This window comes from Scyliorhinus canicula, chromosome 8, assembly GCF_902713615.1.
Source record: "Scyliorhinus canicula chromosome 8, sScyCan1.1, whole genome shotgun sequence".
Taxonomy (NCBI): domain Eukaryota; kingdom Metazoa; phylum Chordata; class Chondrichthyes; order Carcharhiniformes; family Scyliorhinidae; genus Scyliorhinus; species Scyliorhinus canicula.
In genome coordinates this window covers 163,086,904-163,111,276 of record NC_052153.1, presented here as the reverse complement: position 1 = coordinate 163,111,276, position 24,373 = coordinate 163,086,904, and the positions used below count along the sequence as shown (strand labels likewise).

The 24,373-nt window shown below is 47.2% G+C and overlaps 1 protein-coding gene across 15 annotated transcripts in view; it reads left to right on the top strand.

Moving 5' to 3' along the window:
- Positions 1–24,373, top strand: part of LOC119970652 (microtubule-associated serine/threonine-protein kinase 4-like) — a 588,463-nt gene that overhangs the window by 413,113 nt on the left and 150,977 nt on the right. The gene's annotated exons all lie outside the window — the stretch shown is intronic.

Sequence of the window (24,373 nt, the reverse complement as noted above, 5' to 3'; positions counted from 1 at the left end):
ATGAATGATTTAGACTAAGGAATTTTTGTCCAGGATGTCAACATGGGCAGCGGTGACAAATGGATGGCCATCAACTGGTGCACAACCTCAAAAAAATATTGTGATGAACTTTATATGCAAACAGAGAAATTCCAGATGCATATTGGCATAAGGAAATGTAAAATTTGGCAGACGGAAGGTTGATGTGAACTATATAGTGAATGGGAATATACTTGAATTACGAGAGTGGAGAGAGACCGAGATGTTTTAGCGGTAGATCAGTAAGACTATCAACACAATGGGCAAGATCATGCTAGAGTGGGGTATCTTGTGGCGTATGCCATTAGTTAGACATTTACTGGGGCAGCACGATGGCGCAGTGGTTCGCACTGCTGCCTCATGACACGAGGTCCCAGGTTCGATCCTGGCTCTGGGTCACTGTCCGTGTGGAGTTTGCACATTCTCCCTGTGTTTGCGTGGGTTTCACCCCCACAACCCAAAGATGTGCAGGGTAGGTGGATTGGCCACGCTAAATTGCCCCTTAATTGGAAAGAAAAATGAATTGGGAATTCTAAATTTAAAAAAAATAGTTCGACATTTCGTTGAGCTCAAAGGTTATTTGCGCTGTAACTTGGTAGGTGTAAACTGATGAGTGTACACCGAGAGGAGACCAAGGTGAGATGACATTTATGCAAAGCAAACAACAGAGAGGCATAAATCCACCAAGAGGTTTGAGATTGGCAACTCCGTGAATAGACCAGATCTCATCAGTAAATGGGATTCAGGATTACTAGAATATTTTTTATTCTTTTCGCAGAATGTGGGTATCACTGGCTAGGCCGCCATTTTTATTGTCCATCCCTAATTGCTCTTGAGAAGTGGTGGTGAACACCCACAGTGCGCTAGGGAGGGAATTCAAGGATTTTTACCCTGCAACAGGGGCTGCACGGTGGCACAGTGGTTAGCACTGCTGCCTCACAGAGCCAGGGACCCGGGTTCGATTCCAGCCTTGGGTGACTATCTGTGTGAAGTTTGCACGTCCTCCCCGTGTCTGCGAGGGTTTCCTCCGGGTGCTCTGGTTTCCTCCCACAGTCCAAAGATGTGCAGGTTAGGTAGATTGCCCCTTAACTGCCAACGGTTAGGTGGGGTTACGGGTTTGCGAGGGAGTGGGCCGAGGTGGGGTGCTCTTTCAGAGGATCGGTGCAGACTCGATGAGCCGAATACATCATTCTGCACTGCGAGGATTCTATGGTTCTATGCTAAGTTCTATGATAGTCAAGGAAGTCAAGGAAGTCCAAGTCAAGATGGTGACTTTCAGGTAGTGATGTTCCCATGCATCTGTTGCCCTTCTACGTGGTAAAGGTTGTCGATTTGGAAGGTGCTTTCGAAGGAACCTTGATGAGTTCCTGCAGTGATCTTGTAGTCAGTACACACTGCTGCCACTGTGCATTGGTGGTGGAGGGACTGCATATTGAAGATGGTGGATGAAATGCCAATCAAATATTATCTAGAATATCTTGAATGTTGTTGGAGATGCACTCATCTAGGCAAGTGGAGAGTAATCCATCACACTCCTGACTTGCACTTTGTCGATGGTGGACAGACTCTGGGGAGTCGGGAGTTGATTCTAGCCTCTGACCAGCTTTTGTAGTCACAGTATTTATATAATAGTAATGATAATCTTTATCGTCACAAGTAGGCTTACATTAACATTGCCGTGAAGTTACTGTGGAAAGCCCCGAGTCGCCATATTCCGGCGTCTGTTCGGGTACACCGAGGGAGAATTCAGAATGTCCAAATTACCTAATAGTATGTCTTTAAGACTTGTGGGAGGAAACCGGAGCACCTGGAGGAAACCCACGCAGATTTAGGAAGAATGTGCAGACTCCGCACCGTCAGTGACCCAAGCCGGGAATCGAACCTGGGACCCTGGCGCTGTGAATTCTAGCCAACCATCTAGTTCAGTTTCTGGTCCCCAGGAAATTGATAGTGGGGAGATTCAGTGATGGTAATGCCATTGAATGTCAAGGGGTGATGATTGGCTTCTTTCTTGATGGAGATGGTCATTGCCGGCTGCTTGTGTGGTATGGATGTTACTTGCCATTTATCAGTCCAAGTCGGAATGTTTTCCAGTTCTTGCTGCATATGGACACAGACTGTTTCGGTAGCTGAGAAGTTTCAAATGTTGACGAACATGCAATTTTCACCTTCTCCAGGGCGAAAAAACTCCAGCAGACTGGGGCACAGCCTGGAGAAGCTGACCTCCACCCCAACAAGACCCGCCTGCGGGCGATCAGCGAGGCAAAGACTAACACATCTGCCCCCGCACCCGCCTGCAACTCTGGCCAGCCCGACACCCCAAATATGGCTTCCAGGGGACAGGGCTCCATATCTACATGCAAAACCCCCGAAATGGTGCTGAAAACTGTCCTCCAAAACCTTTCCAACTTCGGGCAGGACCAAATCATATGTACATGGTTAGCAGGGCCTCTCCCACATCGCTCACAGACATCCTCCACCCCCTCAAACAGCTGGCCCATCCTTGACTTTGTTGGGTGCACCCTGCACATCACCTTCAGCTGTATCAGCCCCAGCCTCACGCATAAAATCGAGGTATTCAACTGCTGCAGCACCTCCCATCACAATCCCTCCTCCAGTGCCGCCCCCAACTCTTCCTCCCAGTTAGCCTATAATTCCCTCCATGGACACCTTATCCCCCTCCAAAATTCTCCCATAAATCACTGAGGTGACCCCCTTCTCCAACCCCCACCACTGACAGCACCGCCTCCAGCAACGAGCACCCGGAGGAAACCCACGCAGACACGGGGAGAATGTGCAGACTCCGCACAGACAGTGACCCAAGCTGGAATCGAACCCGAGACCCTGGTGCTGTGAAGCAACAGTGCTAACCACTGAGCTACCATGCCGCCCACATATTGCTGTTCCTTTACTGTTGCTGGGGCAAAATCCTGGAATTACCTCCCAAAAAGCATAGTGGGTGTTCCTTCACCTCAAGTACTGCGGCGGTTCAAGAAGACCGCTCACCACCACCTTCTGATGGGATGGGCAACTAGGGATGGGCAATAAATGCTGGCCTAGCCAGCGATGCCCTCATCCCGTAAATGAATAAAGCAAACCCCCCCACCCCCCTGCCAAATAAAACCCCAAATGGAACACCTGGCTCAACTAACCCTTCCGAAGCATCATCTGATCCTTCACCCTCAGGTGGGTCTCTTGCAGCATCACCACATCAGCTTTTAAACTCTTCAAATGTGCAAAAACTCTCTCTCTCTTCACTGGTCCCCCTAACCCCCTCACGTTTCACCTCACCATTCTGACCCCGTCTCTCCTATCCGCCATCATCATTATCCCAGGCCTTGGAGCTCCTGGCGGAGAGGACAGAGTTGCAAAGGAACTTCAATCTGCTCTTCACCAGGAAAGCAGTGCTTCAACTCCGCCAAGCACGTGGGACCCTATACGAACACAGAGACAAAGCCAGCCGCCTGCTGGCACACCAGCTGAGAAAGCAGGCAGCCACCAGAGAAATTGCGCAAATCAGGGATACTAGAGGCGCATTACAAACAGAGCCAGAAAAGATCAACAAGCCATTCAGGGCCTTTTACCAAGGGCTGTACACCTCAGATCTCCCAATGGGGGAGGCCGGGATGAAACGGTTCCTTGATGGACTGGACATTCCAGTCGTGGGGGAGGGCAGAAAACGGGGCCTGGAAGCACCACTAGCACTGGGAGAGATCATGGACAGCATTAGCTCCATGCAGACGGGGAAGGCACCGGGACCGGACAGATTCCCGGCGGACTTCAACAAAACATTTGCGACAGCACTGGCCCCGCACCTGCGGGAGATGTTCACAGACTCGCTGGCCAAGGGCACACTGCCACCCACGCTAGCACAGGCCTCAATTTCGCTGATACCTAAAAAAGATAAAGACCCAATGGAATGTGGGTCATACAGACCCATCTCACTGCTGAATGCAGATGCCAAAATACTGTCCAAGGTTCCAGCCACAAGGCTAAAAGACTGCGTGCCAGAGGTGGTCGCAGACACCAGATGGGCTTTGTCAAAGGTAGACAGCTTACCTCCAACATCAGGCTCCTATTGAACGTGATAATGAGAACACCAGAGGTGATCGTCTCCCTAGACGCAGAGTAGGCCTTCGACAGAGTCAAATGGAAATACCTCATAGAGGTACTGGAGTGGTTCGGGCTTGGAACAGGATTCACCTCCAGGGTAAAACTCCTATACAACGCTCCCATGGCGAGCGTACGGACAAACGACACCAACTCCCGATACTTGAAATGAAAATGAAAATTGCTTATTGTCACGAGTAGACTTCAGTGATGTTACTGTGAAAAGCCCCTAGTTGCCACATTCCGGCACCTGTTCGGGGGGCTGGTACGCTGCACGAGGCACCAGACAAGGATGCCCACTGTCCCCGCTGCTGTTCGCCCTAGCGATCGAGCCACTAGCAATTGCGCTCAGAGCGGCAAAAAGCTGGAGGGGGATCCAGGAGACAGAATCTCACTCTATGCAGATGACCTGCTCCTCTACATCTCGGACCCACAAAGCAGCATGCACGGAATCATTGCGCTCCTGAAAGAGTTTGGTGCCTTCTCGGGCTACAAACTCAACATGAGCAAAAGCGAGATCGTCCCAGTACACCCGCAAGTAGGTGGGGCAGCACTGACGGGACTGCCGTTTAAACAAGCCCGACTCAAATTCCGCTACCTGGGGATCCAAATAGCCCACGAAAGGGATCCACAAATGGAACCTCACCAGTCTGACCTGCAAAGATGGAACACACTCCCACTCTCCCTCGCAGGGAGAGACCAGATGATCAAAATGAACGTACTGCCCAGCTACCTCTTCCTATTCAGAGCCATCCCGATTAACATCCCCAAGGCCTTTTTCCAAGCAGAAGACAAACTAATCATGGCGTTCATATTGGGGGGGGGTGGGGGGGGGGGTGTGAATGCGAGGAGCACAAAGAAGGTCTTACAAAAAACAAAATCAAGGGAAGGACTAGCCCTCCCAAACCTACAATTCTACCACTGGGCGGCGACGGCTGAGCAAGTAAGGGGATGGATCAAGGCGCCAGAAGCCGAGTGGGTGCGCGCGGAGGAGACCTTCTGTAAGGGGACCTCCCTCCGGGCCCTCGGGACTGCGGCACTCCCATCCCTACCCAAAAAACACTCCAGCAGCCCGGTGGTGATAGCCACCCTCCAGTCCTGGAACCAGCTACGGCAGCAATTTGGCCTGACCAAATGTCAAAGCTCCCATCTGCAACGACCATAGGTTCCCACCAGCACTGACTGACTCCACCTTCAAAAGGTGGAGACAGGACGAGGGGACACTGACAGTCAGGGACCTATACACCGACGGCAGGGTTGCGACACTGGACGGACTGATGGAGAATTTCCAGCTGGCCAGGGGGAACGAGCTAAGGTACCTGCAGCTCAGAAACTTCCTACGAAAGGAGACAAGGGCTTAGCCACAACCGCCACGACAGACATTACTGGAAGAGTTACTGGACGCAAGCATATTAGAGAGAGGAAACTGTAATGACATGTACGACCAAATGGTAGAAGGGGCCGACACCATACTGGATGCAACAAGAAGGAAATGGGAGAGGACCTGGGGATCGAGATAGGGTGGGGACACTGGAGCGAAGCACTGCATAGGGTCAATTCCACCTCCACCTGCGCAAGGCTCAGCCTGACGCAACTAAAAGTGGTACATAGAGCCTGCTTAACAAGAACCTGTATGAGTAGGTTCTTCCCGGAGGTGCAGGACAGATGTGAACGGTGCCAAGGAGGCCTGGCAAACCACGCCCACATGTTCTGGTCCTACCCCAGTCTTGTGGGGTACTGGACTGCCTTCTTCGAGTCAATGTCCAAAGTGGTGGGAGTGAGGGTGGAGCCTTGCCCGAAAGTGGCGGTCTTTGGGGTTTCAGACCAGCCAGATCTATTCCTGGGGAGGAGGGCGGACGCCCTTGCCTTTGCCTCCCTGATCGCCCGCCGTAGAATCTTGCTCGGCTGACGGTCAGGTGGAGACACCTAAAGCTACAGACTGGCTATCCGACCTTTCGGAATCTCTCCAAATGGAGAAAATCAAATTTGCCATCCGAGGGTCAGATGACGGCTTCCACAGAACGTGGGAGCCATTCATCAGATTGTTCTGGAATTTGTTTGTGGCCAACAAACAAGGAGAAGAATAGCCAGGTAGCCATGAACCAGGGGAAAGCAGCCAAAGCATGAGGGGGGAGATAGAACGGGGGGAGGGGGCGGAAACAACTAACTAAGAGGAAGGAAAGGCGAACCACGGGGGTGGGGGGGAACAGTAGAAGAGAGCCCGGGGGGGGGGGGGGGGGGGGGGGGGGGGGGAAGAGGTGTGGTGTAGACAGGGAAACGTTAATCAACCTGACATCCACAGGAACAGAGAAAAAGGAGAAGACAGGTGGAGGATGGGAGGGCCGGATAAAGCGGCAGCGTGCACGAGAAGACAATGGCGGCGAAATCCGACCGGGAGAAGCGAGGGGCAACGCCGGCACCAGACCCATTTGAGGATTGCCCTCCGGAAGTGTCTCGCCGGCACGAACGGATGCCTACTTACGTGTATATAGATATATCATATCCTGGGTAAATAACGGCAAAATATACTCTGCAAAAATCCAATAAAAAAATATTTTATAAAAATTAAATTACCCCAGGGCCTTGTCCATCCGGCCGGACATGCCCCATTCTATTGTTACTGTCTCTCCCCCAACTTCCTCTTGCAAATACCTCACCCGGTATTGATTCCTCCCCCTCCCCCCACCGTTCTCAACTCCCAGCTCCATCGAAACCGCCTCAACCAGGCTCCAAAAACCACGGGCCCTACCCCCACTACACTCCCGTTCAGTAGCCACCTCTGCTGGTAGCGAGGTGATCCCTGCCCCAGCCACCCCTCCTCCCCACATTATCATCAGAAACCCAGCCCCTCATGCCCAAAACCCCACATTCCCCAAACCAAGAAGGAAGAAAAATTCATCCATAATGAGAAACAAGAACCCTACCCCGCAATTGAGAGACAAAAACAAAACCCCAATCTAAGGAAAAAAAATCACCATTCCTAACCCCACCAACAAAGTCCAAATCCCAACTCTCATCTCAGACCCAGTCCTTCAGCCTTAACGAACGCCTCTGCCATTCAAAATAAAATTCCTTTGATTTATGAGTGACTCTTAGCTTCGCCGTGTAGACCACTCCGAATCTCACTGCGCTGCCGTACAATTCAGCCTTTACCCGTCCAAAGGCTGTTGCCGTCAGATCTTGGTATGTACATATACCAACGCCATCACACTTCCCATCTCGTCCCTGCTTCGCCCAGCTCAAACTCTTCTACTTCACATGGTAGCTGTGGAAGCAGACTATGATCGCCCTTGGTGGCTCATTTATTTTAGGCTTTGGCCGGAGTGATCAATGCGCCCTGTACAGCTTATAGAGGGAGGGTTCTTCCCCCTTACTAATCAACTCCGCAAACATCTTTTCAAACTACTCGGTCGGCCTCGGGCCGTCCACCTCCTCCGGCTGACCCATGATCCTGAAATTTTGTCTCCTCGACCTGTTCTCCAGGTCCCTCACTTTGGCTCTTAACCCTTTATTGACCTCTGCAGCTCCTCGCCCAAGAGGTGAACAAGTCGCTATGTTGCGAGAGTGCCTCCTCCACCCCCTTCAACTTCTCTCCTTGCTCCCCCACCTCGAAAGATGTCTTTGTCAATCCAACCTTTATCAGGGCAATCACTCTTTCAGTGAAGCCGTCATCTCCCTCCGAAGCACCTCAAAATGTTTGACAAACAGCCTTTCAAACTCCACTGACACCACTTCGGTCAGAGATTCAACCGTGATGGGAGCAGCCCCCACCGAAGACCCAGCCCTGTCATCTTTCCTCCTGCTAGTCTCACAGCAACACTCGCCGGCGGACCTTTACTCGCCCCCTTCTTTCCAAGACCTTTCTTCTGGAAGTGCGACATTCCCCCAGCTCCTTATGACTTCCCACACCAGCTCATCCAGAAACTATCACTGAGACCGGGCAGAAAAGTCCAGAAATCGAATAATCTAGCGGGAGCCACCTCCACCTACATGTCACCACCAGAAGTCCCCCTGGATCCGTCCATTAACATTGAAAAATAAGGCAAATTTATTTATTTTATTACCATATTGTGGATTGTCTCAGCTTCTGTCATGGGATTAGTTAGAGCGATCAAAATCAGAGTTTTGAGAGCAGGCTGTTGGATGTTGATTGGCCTGAAGCCTCCTCGGCAAGCTGGAAGCTCTAAATAAAAAATACTTATTTGTTCAGCTTTATAGTTACAGAGCATCAGCTAGGAAGGTTGAACAGAAACCACTCTAAACTAAGTGATCAGCATCTCCTTTATGTTTTTGAGCACCGCCACATGACCATTAGTTACACCGGATTGGTAACGGGCACCAATAGCAAAAACAACAAACCACAACAACGCTTGGAACCTTTCATGTGCGTCACTTGTGGCGGAACCTGCCTCTCATTGGTTGCCCCTTTAGCCATCAGTGAAGGTGTACCACATGAAGACATCTTGTCTGAAATGGATTGCTTGCTGTGTGCCCGTCATCTTTTGTCGGTGCAGGGATACTGATGGAAAATAGCTGTGACCTTTCAGTAGCTTAGTGCCAAGCAGAAAGTCTTTATTGACACATGAGCACACATTCAAGCTATCATCTTCACCAGACACCACCTCATTGTCAGATTAATTCTCCTGTCAGTAACTAGTGGAGTTAATTTGTTTTATCAACTTTGGGAAAAGGAATTTGGCTCAGGTTCAGCCACGGGGAGAGACTTGCATTTTATTATTTTTAAAAGGCTGCATTTATCCTAAATGCTTCGTTCAACTACAGTAGAAGGCTCTATCAGTATTGCAGAAGCTTTCCTTTTTATTTGTGCGTGTATACCATGACTGCAATGTTTGCCGTCTTGGAACCTTTGGAACTGAATACCACAAGCACAGAGCGTAGATCAAGTCCTCACACTACCCCTTGTTGCCCAGGGAAACACAGGGAGATCAAACGCTTCCTCTGGCATTCAACCAAGTCTGTTTACACTGGCAGAGTGCCAATATCTATTAAGTATGGAACTCATGCTTGTCTGACAATGTAAACAGAGTGTTAGTTTCTATAGCAAGTTAGTTTCTATAGCGAGTTATGTGGGGTTGAAGGGCCCGGATTTTGTGGACTCTGGCTAAGTGACACCATGCGCTGCCAAACCTGAAGAAACATATGAAATAGGAGCCATGCGGTCCCTCAAGCCTGCTCTGCCATTCAATAGGCAGCCCATCCCCACCATAACCCTCAACTACCCTATACTTCAACAATTTGTCCATCTCGGCCTTGATGACCCAGCCCCCATTGTTCTCTGGATAAGAGAATTCCAAAGACCCTTTGAGAGAAGACATTTCTCGACATCTCCACCTTAAATGGGTGATCCCTTATTCTTTAACTGTACTCCCTAGTTCTAGATTCCCCCACAAGGGGAAACATCCTCTCAATATGCATCCTGTCAAAAGGCCTCGGAATCGTATGGCCGGGTTTCCCCAATGACCACGGCAGCCCTGCATCCATTTAATGCTGCGTGGAGTGTTAATTAGCTGGAAACGCAACTTCTGTCCATCCCTCGGGTGGAAGTCTCACCTCAGACTGCAGCTGGCCATTCCGATTGACTGGAACCCCTGTTACTTTTGTCATGATATGCAGACATGCACATAATGAGATACAAACAGGCAGCTAATCAATACAGAGAACAGGACATAACGAATCAGCAGGCAGAACACTTGGGGGTGGTTTCCCACTATAAAAGGCATGAGGCACTCACACTCCGCCTCTTTTCACTGGTGACATCTACAGTGTGAGTCAGAGTGTACTTATCATATAACTCCGACTGCATGTGGCAAAGAGCTAGTCTGGTTCCGTCAGACAGATTAATCACACTAGGTTAGCAGAGAGTCGAACTCAGAGGATTGAGCTGACTGTGTGACAGGTTCAATAAACCATATTGAACTAACTTCAAGGTGTGGAGTATCTCTCAGGTAAAGCTGCATCCAGTTGCAGCCCGTGTTATCTTACTGTGTTTAACGCAACAACTCCCAGTAGTGGCCAGAATTGGGACTACAAACAGTCCCTAGATTCTGAGTCCAGGTCCAGATAAGTGCAGGTGGTGGTGGTGGTAGGATGGGGTCTCATGGTGGAGTGGGGAGTGACCCCCCCCCCCCCCACCACCACCCCCCAGGGGGCTGAGCAGCTTGACGTGTGGGGCTCCCCCGTCACCCTCCCCTCCCCACTCCTGAACTCCTCTGCCAGCCTCACAACAGCACAGACGGTCATTTGTCCCATTGTGCCTCTGCTGGCTATTTAGCTCATCAGTTAATCCCACTCCCCTCTTATCCACAGTATTTTGTTTATGATTCTACATCATGAACTTCCAAACAATTTTACTCATTATCAAGTGGATATCACTGTTGGAACACCTTGGGTTGGGACACGGTTCATCCTGGAGCACAGGTCTACAGTATTACAGTTCGGTCCTAAAGTCTTTGCAGTATCCAGTGCCTTCAGCTGTGAAATGATATCAGGTGGAGGCCACCAGATGTGCTGGAGACCGGATTTTGTGATGTTGGAGACTTCAGTAAACCAAGCAATTAAAATGCAGTGATTATCCTTCACTTTTTATTCATTTGACAGACACTGGAAATAAAGTTAGGGTTATACACATTAGAAAATGGAATGTCATAAATGTTCTTTTATTAGCTGTCGAAATTATACTTTACAGCCAATGTCCCAGACTCCTCCCTGTGTATGACCTGGCTCACCAGAGGTGGTGGTATACAGTTGGGAGGGAGTGTCACTGGGAGTCCTCATCACTGACTCAGGCCACCATGATACCTCTCGGCATCAGGTCAGACATGGGCAAAGAAACTTCCTGCTGGTTGTACCTACCATCCTGCTTCAGCTTATTAATCAGGACTTGTCTACGTTGAACACCACTTTGAAGAAGCACAGAGAGTAGCAACATACTCTCAGTGGGAGGACTGCAATGTCCATTACCAAGAGCAGCTCAGTTGAGTCCTGAAGGACATAACTGCCAGACGGGACCTGTGATAAATGATAGAACCAACAAGAGAAAAAAACCTATATGATCTTATCCTCACCAGACTACCTGTTGCAGATGCATCTGTACATGACAGTAGAGCTAGGAGTGACCAGCACAGTTCTTGTCAAAGTCCTGTCTTCACACTGTGTATACCCCCCATCGTGCTGTGTGGCACTGCCACTGTGCTAAATGGGACAGATCTAACAACTCCAATCTGGGCATCCATGATGCACTGTGAACCATCAGCAGCAGCAGAATTGTACCAACCACATTCTGTAACCTCATGGCTTTTTATCAAATTGATTCATGGGTTCTGGGTGTCATTGGCTGGGCCAAATTTCTTGCCCATCCCTAATTGCCCTTGAACTAAGTGCCCATTTCAGAGGACATTTGTCACATGTAGGCCTTTCCAAAAGGATATCAGTGAAGCAGATAGGTTTTTACAACAACTGACGATGCTTTCAAGGTCATCATTATTCCAGATTTTTAATGAATTCAAATCTCACCTTCTGCCGTGTTGGGATTTGAACCTGGGTCCGCCAAGCATTATCCCGAGCCTCTATCACTAGCCCAGTAACAATACCACAATGCCATTGCATCCCCTCCTATATTCCTCGCTCTACTGTTACCACATCAGGGCACCACCCCTGGATCAATGCATTCTGAAAGAGAGCAGCCCCAGGCATACCCAAAAGTAAGTACCAACTCCCTGAAGTTGCAGCGTATGCCATATAACGGAACGCAGCACATTCTAAACAGAAGTAAACAATCCCACAATTGATGGATCAGATTAAAGCTTTGCAGTTTTACCATATCCAGTCATAAATGGTGGTGGACAATTGAACAAGTCACTGGAGGAGGAGGCTCCACAAATACATCCATCCTCAATGGTGGGGGAAGCCCAGCACATCAGTGCAAAAGGCGAGGCTAAAGGTGGTATTGTCACAGGACTAGTAATCCAGAGACCCAGGACAATACTCTGGGGGCTCAGGTGCAAATCCCACCAGAGCAGATGTTGACATTTGAATTGAATAAAAATCTTGAATTAAAATGATGACCATGAAACCATTGTCGATTGTTGTACTGATGTGTCCACTGGGTGCTCTGATTTCAGTTAGGCAGACTGGCCATGCTAAATTTCCCCTTAGTGTTCAGGGATGTACAGGTTAGGTTACAAGGATAGGGCGGGGGAGTGGGCCTAGTTAGGATGCTTTTTCAGAGGGTTGGTGCAACCTCAATGGGCCAAATCACCTCCTATAGCAATTCTATGAATGTCCTTTAGGGAAGGAAATCTGCTGTCCTTACCTTGTCTGGCCTACATGTGACTCCAGATCCACGGAAATGTGTCTGACTCTGCCCTCTCAAGGGCAACTAAGGATGAGCAATAAATGTTGGCCCAGCCAGTGACGCCCATGACCCAAGAACAAAAAAAAAATTAACAATCATTGTCAGCCGGAAGAGCTGAGTAGAGATCCATATTGATGGGGCTGTTTAGCACAGGGCTAAACCGCTGGCTTTGAAAGCAGACCAAGCAGGCCAGCAGCTCGGTTCGATTCCCGTAACAGCCTTCCCGAACAGGCGCCGGAATGTGGCGACTAGGGGCTTTTCACAGTAACTTCATTTGAAGCCTACTCATGACAATAAGCGATTTTCATTTCATTTCATATCTGCCTGCTCCTAGGGCAGCACGGTGGTCTAGTGGTTAGCACAACCGCCTCACGGCGCTGAGGTCCCAGGTTCGATCCCGGCTCTGGGTCACTGTCCGTGTGGAGTTTGCACATTCTCCCCGTGTCTGCGTGGGTTTCGCCCCCACAACCCAAAAATGTGCAGAGTAGGTGGATTGGCCACGCTAAATTGCCCCTTAATTGGAAAAAATAATTGGCTAATCTAAAAATTTTAAAAAAAATTTTAAAAATAAAAATAATTTAAAAAAAAAATCTGCCTGCTCCTGCGGTCCCCAGCATCACTATGCCAGTCTTCAGCCAATTCAATTCACTCCACCTGACAACTGTCGAGTTAATAGGAAACCAGGGGAAGACTCTCCACTGGTTGGAGTCGTACCTGGCACAAAGGAAAATGGTCGTGGTGTCACTGCATGAGTTCCTCAAGATAGTGCCCAATGCCCAATTATATCTTCAGCTGCTTCAACAATGACCTTCCTCCTGACCCATAAGGTCAGAAGTGGAAATGTTTGCTGATGATGTTCAGTACTATTAGCAATTCCTCAGATACTGAAGCAGCCAGTGCCTGCATGCAACGAGACCTGGACAACATTCAGGGTTGGACTGATAAAGTTATGGGCGCGATCGAACCAAGTGGGAACTATGTACCAGAGTGAACACATTTAGCCGCATGTTTCCTGGTGCTTGCCTCAAGGTCTGGTCACAATTTGTGGGGACCAGTACTGAACCGTGCTCGCCTGAAATCTCCAGGACGAAGGGAATAGATCCCAAAGCCTTGGTTACTTCAGTGAACTGCATATTAGAGGGAGACTAGCTGTCTCTCTCTAATATGCAGATGTATCAAAAAGTCGTGAACATAGCCCAGTCCATCGCATGAACCTGCCTCCCATCCATTGACTCTATCTACACCTCCCACTGCCTTGGGAAAGGGGGCAGCATAATCAAAGACCCCTCCCACCCAGCTTATTCACTCTTCCAATTTCTTCCTTGGGCTGGAGATGCAAAAGTCTCAGAACACGTACTTACAGATTCGAAAACAGCTTCTTCCCTGCTGTTACCAGACTCCTAAAGGACCCTCTTATGGACTGATCTGATCTCTTCACACGTCTTCTCTACTGAGTAATACTACACTCCGGTATGCTTCACCCGATGCCTGTGTCTATGTATTTACATTGTGTATTTTATGTTTGTCCTATGTATTTTCTTTTCATGTATGGAATGATTTCTCTGAGCTGTACCCAGAACAATACTTTTCACTATACCTCGGAACACGTGACAATAAACAAATCCAATCCAATCCAGTGGTGCAAGAAGGCAGCTCATTGTCACCTTATTGGGGGCAGTAAGGGATGGGCAATAAATTATTAATTTGTCATCAGTGCTCCCATCCATGCATGAATTAAAAACAAATATTCTTCCTACTCTTGTTTGAAAGCAGGAAGAATTTCTATCTATTTGTCCTTTGTCAGTTTGAACATGTACTTCCTTGTTTTCCTGTCTTTCGTTTGCTCTGAAGTATTGCAATAGATGAACTTACTTCAGCAAGCAATGGTAATTAGATTCTAGGCTCCTATTGGCCGGAGTGACCGGTGGGCCTTGTCCAATTCGTACTGGGAGGGATCCTCCCCCATCAACTTCGCTAGCATCTTGGCATATTGGTTAGCACTGTTGCTTCACAGTGCCAGAGTCCCAGGTTTGATTCCCGCTTGGGTCACTCTCTGTGCGGAGTCTGCGCGTTCTCCCTGCGTCTGCATTGGTTTCCTCCGGGAGCTCCGGTTTCCTCCCACAAGTCCTGAAAGACGTGCTGTTGGGTGAATTGGACATTCTGAATTCTCCCTCGGTGTACCTGATCAGGCGCCGGAATATGGTGACTAGGGGCTTTTCACAGGAACTTCATTGCAGTGTTACTGTAAGCCTGCTTGTAAACTATAAAGATTAGTAAAGTAACGGCTTTGTGGGTTAAGGCCCAATATACTTTCAGGGAGTATTACTTTAAGCGGTATGCCCCTTTAATTTGTCCCTCAGTTTATTTGATTTAGTTTAATTGTGTCCTTCGTGGTCACCATAACATCACCCTCCCACCACCAAGTCCATTCCTTCTCTAGCTGACTCACTGCGAGAAAGTACTTTCCGCTGTTGATGATTACTCTGAGGTCAGCCGATGGTGGGACTGGATCTGGTGTGAACCCAATTGAGGACTTTAGTTTCTGGAGGGAGTGCTGAAGAGTTACTGACCCGGATTGCTCTTTGGGATCTGCTTCAGCCGGGGAACTAACTTCTTCTGCTTCTATCTGGAGTCCACGTACCTGCTTTCTGGACGGTCGGGCTCTGGGTCGGCTTCGAGCCATTACCCAATACTGGCGACAGTCACCTCCGTGCTTCGTAACTGGGCTTGCTCAGGGATGGACTCCCTGCTCCGAGGTGGTCCATGCATTTCTTTACGATCTTACCCTGGACCTTCACTCTGTATGACTTGGCCCCGTTTTCTCCATTATGATTCCAGGGACCCAGCTGAGACCATCTCCGAAGTTTCGCACATAAACCTGATCACCAGTTTTGAATGTTCCTTCTGTTCTTGCAGCGTCGCAATTTATTTTACGGTTCTCTTGTTGGGATTCCACTCTCCCCATCAGGTTTGGGAATTATCTCGTATGAAGCTACCTTCCCACAGGGGTAATTCCTGTTGTTGTACGAGGACTGGTCCTATAGTCGGATAAAATTTGTGCCAATTTCTTCTCTATGTATGCCATAGTTTGTTTCTTCATGCCAGTTTCAAAAGTATGCACCAGCCCATTCGACTGATGATAAGGTGCTGTTCTGATGTGTCTGGTGGCAATGGATAGCATGAGGTTTGGGAACTCACCACTGATGAAGACAGTACCGTCATCGGAAACCAGGACTTCTGGTATTCCGTGGGTGCAAGAACTGTCGTAATTTCTCGATCAATTTTTAAAAATAATCTTTATTGTCACAAGCAGGCTTACATTAACACTGCAATGAAGTTACTGTGTAAAGCCCCTAGTCGCCACATTCCGGCGCCTGTCCGGGTGCACAGAGGGAGAATTTAGAATATCCCAATTACCTAACAGCACGTCTTCCAGGACTTGTGGGAGGAAACGGGAGCATCCGGGGGAAACCCATGCAGACAGGGGGAGAACGTGCAGTCTCCACACAGACAGTGACCCAAGCCAGGAATCGAACCTGGGACCCTGGGGCTGTGAAGCAACAGTGCTAACCACTGTGCTGCCGTGCTGCTCTATGTAGCATGGAGTTCATGCGGTGTATCTCTAACCATTTGGAGTATGCATCTACCAGGGTCATGAATATGGGACTCTCAAAAGCTTGGCAAAGTCCCTGTGCACCTGCACCCATGGCCTGCCACTCCCATGGATATAGGAAGGCTGATGGCGGATTCTTTGATTCTTCTGGCATAGATCGCACCATATCACTCAGTCTGTAATGTCTGAGCTGAAGTCGGGTCACCAGACATAGCTCCCAGTCAGTATTTTCTTATTTGATACTCCAGGACAGTCATTATGTAGTTCCATAAGCCTCAGGCGCTGTCTGAGCAAGGAACCTCCAGAGAATAATACCGTCCTTAACCCTGAGCTTGTCCTTCTTAATCAGGTGGGGTTTCATTTCTTCTGAGGGTTGTCCTCTGAATCCACTTTAGTTTAGACAGAGTTGGATCTTTTTGTGTCCAGGCAAACTCTGTTTTAAAAAAAAAAAATAAGGGTCAGCGCGATCTCCTCCAATGCTGGTAAAGGAACTCTGTTTGCCACCTTGCATATGTATTCATATTTTTATCAGTGTATATTGGTGTAAAGTATTTAAAACTCCAGGGCAAAATCTTCCATTCTGGAGTCTCATTCCTGGTGACGGGAGCGAAAGTCGGAGTGACGTCTGCTGGAGAGGGGAGAGGGCTGAATGCACGAGATCTGCATTAGTCAGTTAATTAACTACACATCCGCGAGGACCATGTTGAATCTTGTGGCGTTTATAATTCAGAGAACCAGGGCAATTCTCTGGGGTCCCAGGTTCGAATCCCATAACCACGGCAGATGGTGAAATTTGAATTCCAGTAAAAATCTGGAATTAAAAGTATAATAATAGACATAAAACCATTGCCGATTATCATAAAAACCCATCACTAATGTTCTTAAGGGGAGGAAGCCTGCCATTTCCATCCTTACCCGGTCTGGCCTACAGGTTACTCCAGACCCACAGAGCAATGTGGCTGACTCTTTAACAGTCCCTATTGAAGTGGCCTAGCGAGCCACTCCGTTCAAGCGCAATTAAGGATGGGCAACAAATGCCAGCCCAAAGTGACGCCCACATCCCAAGAACAAATTTTAAAAATTGTACTGATGATTCATTCTTTGCCTTTGGGAATCTGAAGGGTTAATTCTTTGTCGACGTTTATTTTTTTTTTGCTTCTGATCTTTTGCTTCAAACTTGCTAAAAATGGCTGGTTTTATATCACCTGCTGGCCAAACCCTTTCTCACGGTTCACAAAGGCAGCCGTCTTTGTCATGACTTCTTTATATTTCCTTGCCCTTTGAAAACATTGCGAATCTGGCCAGACTGAGGGTAACACAGCAGTTCATCTTCAACAGTCTGAAAAATCCAAGTTATTGTTTTGAACTTGGTTAAGCTTCCCAGCATGCCTTCTGAACAGTCCAGTTAAACGGTTCTGTTCTCTGACCTGTGTTGTTGATGCTTTTCACCAAATTCTGCTCCTTTAATAAGTAATCCAAATTTTGAGTCCGTGGTTTTAGTTTTCCTTGAAACTGGTATTGGAAATTGGCATTAAAAAGTCCAAAATCCTTCATTAGAATGGCCCAGATTTTGAGACTTATATGACATAAGATCAGAATTTGAGATAAGACCAAAAATCTTTTTTTCGGATTGATGTGCAGAGGATCAAGTTTTGTTTTTGTGCATGATGATCAGGTTTAGTATTGAAACAAGATTGTCCCCATTTTCTTGTAGGAAGAGGTACAGGCAGAAAATACAGTTTGACTCTAAATGGAACTGTTGGGAAGTTACAGGTCGAACTTCAATTTTGTTTGGGTGGTAGGTGTGATAAGCGGAAAGGATGTTTCCCCTTATGGGAGTCATACATAGAAACAAGCATACAAAATAAAAGCAGGAGGAGGCCATTCGGCCTGTCGAGCCTGCTCTGCCATTCATTATTACCATGGTTGTTCATCAAGTTCAATATCCTGATCCCGCCATCCCCCCAAATCCCTTGTTCCCTTTAGTCCCAAGAGCTATATCTAATTCCTTCTTGAAATTACACAACGTTTTAATAATAATCTTTACTGTCACAAGTAGGCTTACATTAACACTGCAATGAAGTTACTGTGAAAAGCCCCTAGTCACCACATTCCGGCGCCTGTTCGGGTACACAGAGGGAGAATTCAGAATGTCTAAATTACCTAACAAGCACGTCTTTCGGGACTTGTGGGAAGAAACCGGAGCACCCGGAAGAAACCTCCGCAGACATGAAGAGAATGTGCAGACTCCACACAGACAGTGACCCAAGTCGGGAATCGAACCTGGGACTGTGGAATGGTGAGGCAACAGTGCTACCCACTGTGTGACTGTGCTGCCAGGCTTTGACCTCAACTACCTTTTGTGGTAGTGAAGTCCACAGATTCACCTCTCTCTGGGTGAAGAAATTTCTCATCACCTCAGTCCTAAAAGGTTTACCCCTTATCTATAAAAATCTATAATAATCTATAATCTTCATTAGTGTCACAAGTAGGCTTATGTTAACACTGCAATGAAGTTACTGTGAAAATCTCTTGGTCGCCAGACTCCAGCGCCTATTTGGGTACATGACCCCCTAGTTCTGGATCCCCCCCCCCCCCCCCCCCCCCCCCCCCCTACCATCATGAACATTCTTTCTGAACCTACCCTGTCTAATCCTGTTAGATTTTTATAAGTTTTCATGAGATCCCCTCTCTAGAACTAGGGGGAACTATTTTAAAATCTGGGGTCCCAGTTATAGGGCAGAGATGAGGAGAAACTTTGATCACAGAGGGTTGTGCGACTTTGGAACTCTCTGCCTCAGAAGGCGGCGGAAGTGGGGTCATTGAATATTTTTACTGCGGAGGCAGATAGATTCTGGTCAGCGAGAGGGATCAAAGAGTATCACGGTAGATGGGAATGTCGAACTTGGAGCACAAACAGCTTAGCCATGATCTTATCGAATGGCGGAGCAGCCTTGAGGTGTAGAATGGGCCACCTCTGCGCCAATTTCGTGACTTTTGTTTTTCCTCTTTTGCTGGGGTGATGCGCAGGTTTCGAGCAAGAATTTCTGTTTGAACTGAGGGCAATGCGTGGACATCCTTTCTGGAACCATCTAACCCTGGCCTGCAGTGATTGTGCAGCTCCCATGTGGATTGGAGAGATAAGGGCTCCTGCTGACACTTACGATTCTCGGCTGTTGGACTTTTGATTCCAGGCACCTTTTGATGATGAGAATATTCTCTTTACAGGAAGGTTGCATGGGTTGTTTCGGTCGCCAGTGGAGACGAGGCATGCTGTCTGTCGCTGTTTCTGCTACTATCAAACTCCTTTGTTTCCAAAGCCAGCTTTCTTCTGTTTCTGAATTTTTAACACTTCCTTTCATGCTCGAGCATTATTTATTCATAGCCACAGTGCTGCTTTCACCGTGCTCTTTTCCCCCGAATTCCACCATTTCGAAGCCGAGTGGCGACCTTCGGTAGATTTGTTATCAGACTTTGAAAAGCTATGATTTATTTTCACATCGCTTCATTTTGTTTAAGCATGAATGCTCAACGTGTACTCACCAATGGGTGATTTTACACTGTTTTCATTTCGCAAGAGCCACGTGGAGATCAGTGAAATGTGTGGCGTGGGAATGCTCCGTTATAATAAATTAATCAAGTATGGTTGCATTTACAGTGCTGCCGATAGAAATAGTACCGTTGGTGTCCGGAGACCGCTCACCACCTTCAGTAGATTGTACTTACTGCAATTACTTGGAACCTGGTACCATCCACATGACTAAACGATCCAAAGGAATCTGGATTTTAGATCTGCTAAAGGAAAAACATTGTCTTCAAAAAAGATATGAAAGTAAAACATTCATGGCATGTGAGCAAAACTGGCCTTTATTGCCCTTACGAAGGTGGTGACGAGCCACTTTTCTGAAACTGTTGCAGTCCACGTGGTGTGCAGGTACACCCAGACCGCAGTTAGAGAGGGAGTTCCAGGCGTTGACAGTGAGGAAACAGTGATATAGCTTTGAGTCAGGATGGGAAAGGCGGCACGGCGGCGCAGTGGTTAGCACTGCTGTCTCGTGGCAACGAGGAACCCGGGTTCAACCCCAGCCCTGGGTCACCGACCGTGTGGAGTTTGCACACTCTCCCCATGTCTGCGTGGGTCTCACCCCCACAACCCAAAGATGCACAGGGTAGGTGAATTGGCCACCCTAAAATTGCTTCTTAATTGGAAAAAGTATGTTTTAAAAAAATAAGAGTGAGTGCAGCAACCAAGTACTGGACAAAGGAATTGGAATCTCTGCGAAGTATATTGCACAGGTTAGATTCCCAAATGTTGTTGGAAATTGCTAAGATTTTCCTAAAAATAGAAGATTAAAGCTTTGACTGGTTTGCCGAAAGTATCCAAGAGTCATTTAACTGAACAGGCAGATAAATTGGAATTGGAATTCCTGCAGGGGTGAGGAAAGCTGACATTGAAAGCCTAGCAAAGTATTTAAAATTGCAAGAGTTGTCAGATGGACCAATTTCTTCAAAAAATGTGGAAATTGAATTGCTAAAATTCAATTACAAGTGAAACAATTAAAAATGCAGGAAAAATAAATAGAAATGGCAAAATGTTGATCTAGAGATGCAGGAAAAGCAAAAAGAAAGGGAAAGAGTCAAAGAGAGAACTTTTCAGGGGGAATTGGAAATGGAAACGTTAGCAATGGCAGAAAGAAAAAAGAAGAGAGAGAATTTCAACTTAAAATGCAGGAAGTTAAAGCAAAGACAATAGAGCAGGTGGAAGAAAGACATAGTTTTAGACATAGTTTTAGTGGGAAAATATTTAAATTTGCACAAGTGCTTCCAAAATTTGAGGAAAAAGATGTGGAAGTACTCTTTATTTATTTTGAAAAGGTAGCTAAACAGATAAAATGGCTAAAAGACATTTGGGCATTACTTTTACAAAGTAGACTGGTAGGTAGAGCTAGTGAGATGTGTGTATCATTGTCAGAAGAGGTATCTGTGGATTATAATGTAATAAAGAAAGCAATCCTTAGTGCAAATGACTTGGTTCCTGAGGCGTACAGGCATTAATTTCAAAATAGCAGGTCGGCATGGTGGCACAGTGGTTAGCACTGTGGCCTCACAGTGTCGAGGACCCAAGTTCAATCCCGGCCCTGGGTCACTACCCATGTGCAGTTTGGACATTCTTTCCTTGCCTGCGTGGGTCTCACCCCCCACAATCCAAAAATGTGCAGGATTGGTGGATTAGCCATGCCAGCTTTCCCCTTAATTGGAAAAAAAAAAGAATTGGGTACTTTAAATTTGTCTTTTTTAAATTTCAAAACAGCAACTGGCCTGGACAGACTCATATTGATTTTGAGACGATGTAGTAAGATAGGTTTGACCATTAGACAGACACGGGCATTAAAGATAGAACACATGAAACCCTTGGAGGTGATTACTTTAGAAGAATTTAAAAATTCACTTCCTTTGGTTATTAGGACGCAGGTTGAAGAGCATAAAATTAAAACTGCCAAGCAGGCAGCAGACCTAGCTGATGATTAAGAACTGGTACATAGATCAAAATGTTACAGCTATATAGAACGTTGGTTAGGCTACATTTGGAATACCGTGTACAATTCTGGTCACCACACTACCAGAAGGGCGCGGAGACATTGGAGAGAGTGCAGAAAAGGTTTACCAGGATGGTGCCTGGTATGGAGGGCATTAGCTATGAGAAGTGATTGAATAAACTGGGATTGTTCTCCCTAGAGAGACGGAGGCTGAGGGGCGACCTGCTAGAAGTTTATAAAATTATTTGGAGTATGGATAGGGTGAACAGTTTTTCTCAGGACAGAATTGAAAATTATAAGGGGGCACAAGTTCAAGGTGAGGGGGGATAGGTTTGGTGGAGATGTGTGGTGGAGGTTTTTCTCACAGAGGGTGCTGGTGGCCTGGAATGCACTGCCAAGTGAGGTGGTTGAGGCAGATACGTTAACGACCTTTAAGAATTATCTGGATAGGCACAGGAACAGACGGGGTATAGAAGGATACAGGCGGTTGGTCGAGATAGGACACGTGATCGGCGCAGGCTTGGAGGGCCGAAGGGCCTGTTCCTGTGCTGTATTGTTCTTTGTTTTAAGTAACATTACTGATGCATCAAATGGACATTGAGAAAACAACTGAAGTACTTGTAAAATTGGGAAGTATGAATTGTCTGCCAGAAGGACTGAAATTGCAAAGAGATTTTTCGGAATCAATGACTAGAAGTTCTGATTTTAAAATGATTGACGGTGATACTACACAAGATGTCGTGGTTGGAAGAAAGGCAAATGAACATTTTGCCAAAGACCATTCAAACTCTACTGAGAACTGGACTGAGATAGTTCAAAGCTTGCACAAAAAAGTTGAAGGATTAGAACGAACTATAAAACTTCAGGGCGAAGAAGTAATTGACTCGAACTGAATTGAAAAGAACTTGTTTAAAATGGGATTGGGAGAAACAACAAAATCACAAAAAGTACAAAGAACAAACAAAGCAAGAGTACGATACAACTTGGAATGAAGCATCTTAACAAATATCTTGAAACAGCTCAGTGATTTTGGCAAGAAGAAAATAAATAGTTGATGCACAAATATGACATTTTGACTGTTTTAAATTGAAATGTGAATTTGCCACATGTGAATTTGGAAAGTGGGCTTGAGGTTGGAACTTTGCCTACAAGGGACGTAAAGGACAATTGCACTGTAGTCTTAAATGAATCATTGTTTTCCGAGTTGAAGACTGTAAATCAGAAGAAAGGGAACACAAAACTTGAGTATGATAATGTTACCATGTATAGATTCTGATGTTGCTGTTGAAGCTTTGGGTCATTATTATCCAGGTCAGATTCTATGTGCTCTCGCCAGCGGAGAATCAGGATTACGTCCTGCAGCCACTAGGGGCGTTGCTGTGGAGGGATTCTCATGGCTTGACTCTGCAGAAGTATGCATAGTGTGAACATGCCAGTTTCCCTGAAGTTACTGGGATCGGGCCACCATTTTAATGGGTGCCCCGATCCCAGCGTCCAGGGACAGTGCAAATGTTGACCTCTTGCTGATCAGGACGCCACCTCCAGTCACTCATCATGGAATGGTACCTTCCCTGCACCATTTGAATTATGGGTCCCCCCCTCTCTCACACACACACACACTACACACACCACACAAACACCATGAGGGTTCCTCTTCATTCTCCGCTCCCTGGCATTCACAACGGTGCACTGCCCCCTAACATCATGGCACTGACACCCTGGCAGACTCCTTAGTCTGGCACGATGGACCCTGAGTGGGGTCAAGGGTGTCAGCCCATTGCTCATGTGCCTCTCTGCCACTGCCAGGCCACAGAGTGTGGATCACCCAAGGGTCCTGGCAGTTGGTGTGCTTGGTAAGGGATTAACCCCGGGACCCAGCCCGGGATGAGGGTCTCATGTCTGAACTATCCCTCCTAGCCCTGGGCAACCTAAAGATCACTGTTGGCGTGGTGATCTCAGGCAGCCCTCTGTTCAAGATTTCCATCCTGATCTGACCTGCTTAAACTTTGAAGTGGCCTCACTCTGAACTGCTCTGCCTGACCAGACAGTCGATGAAGAAGCAAGCCAGGAAGACTTCCCGTTTCCTCACATCCGCTCCTTCAGCCTTAAACTGCTGCTTATTGAAGTGTCAGAGCCTTCCTATGATTGACAGCTGCTGACGACTTCAACAATGCGAAATACCTACTGCAGTTAGAAAGGGGGAAGTGAAACCACTTAGCTGCTGCCAGTCATAATGAGCATGTTTATAAACATTGCACTTCAGATACATTCAAGCGTGATGGGAAAGATAAATAAACCTCCTGGCAGCTGTGTTTAAACCATTAATCTGTCAATCAAAGGCAAGTTGAAGCTCCTGCAATTGCAATTTCAAAGGATCTCGGAGGATTGCAAGCCTTTTCAAGTGTTGTGGGCTTCGAGGAAGGTTCAGACAGCATCCACTGCATTCCCTTCCACCTTCCCTATTAGATTAGTCAAGTAGGATCTGCCTTTTACAAATCCATGCTGGCTGTTCTTGATTAGCTCAAACCTCTCCGATGCCTGTTGATTTTCCTGTTCCTTGATTAAGTATTCCAAAGTCTTGCCCATCTCTGATGTTTGACTAATTGACCTGTAGTTGCCTGTTTTTTGCACCCTATTTTGAATAAGGGTTGTCAGATTTGCACTCTGCATTCCTCTGGCAGCTGTATATATGTAGCCTGCCTGGCGCACAGAAGGACATGC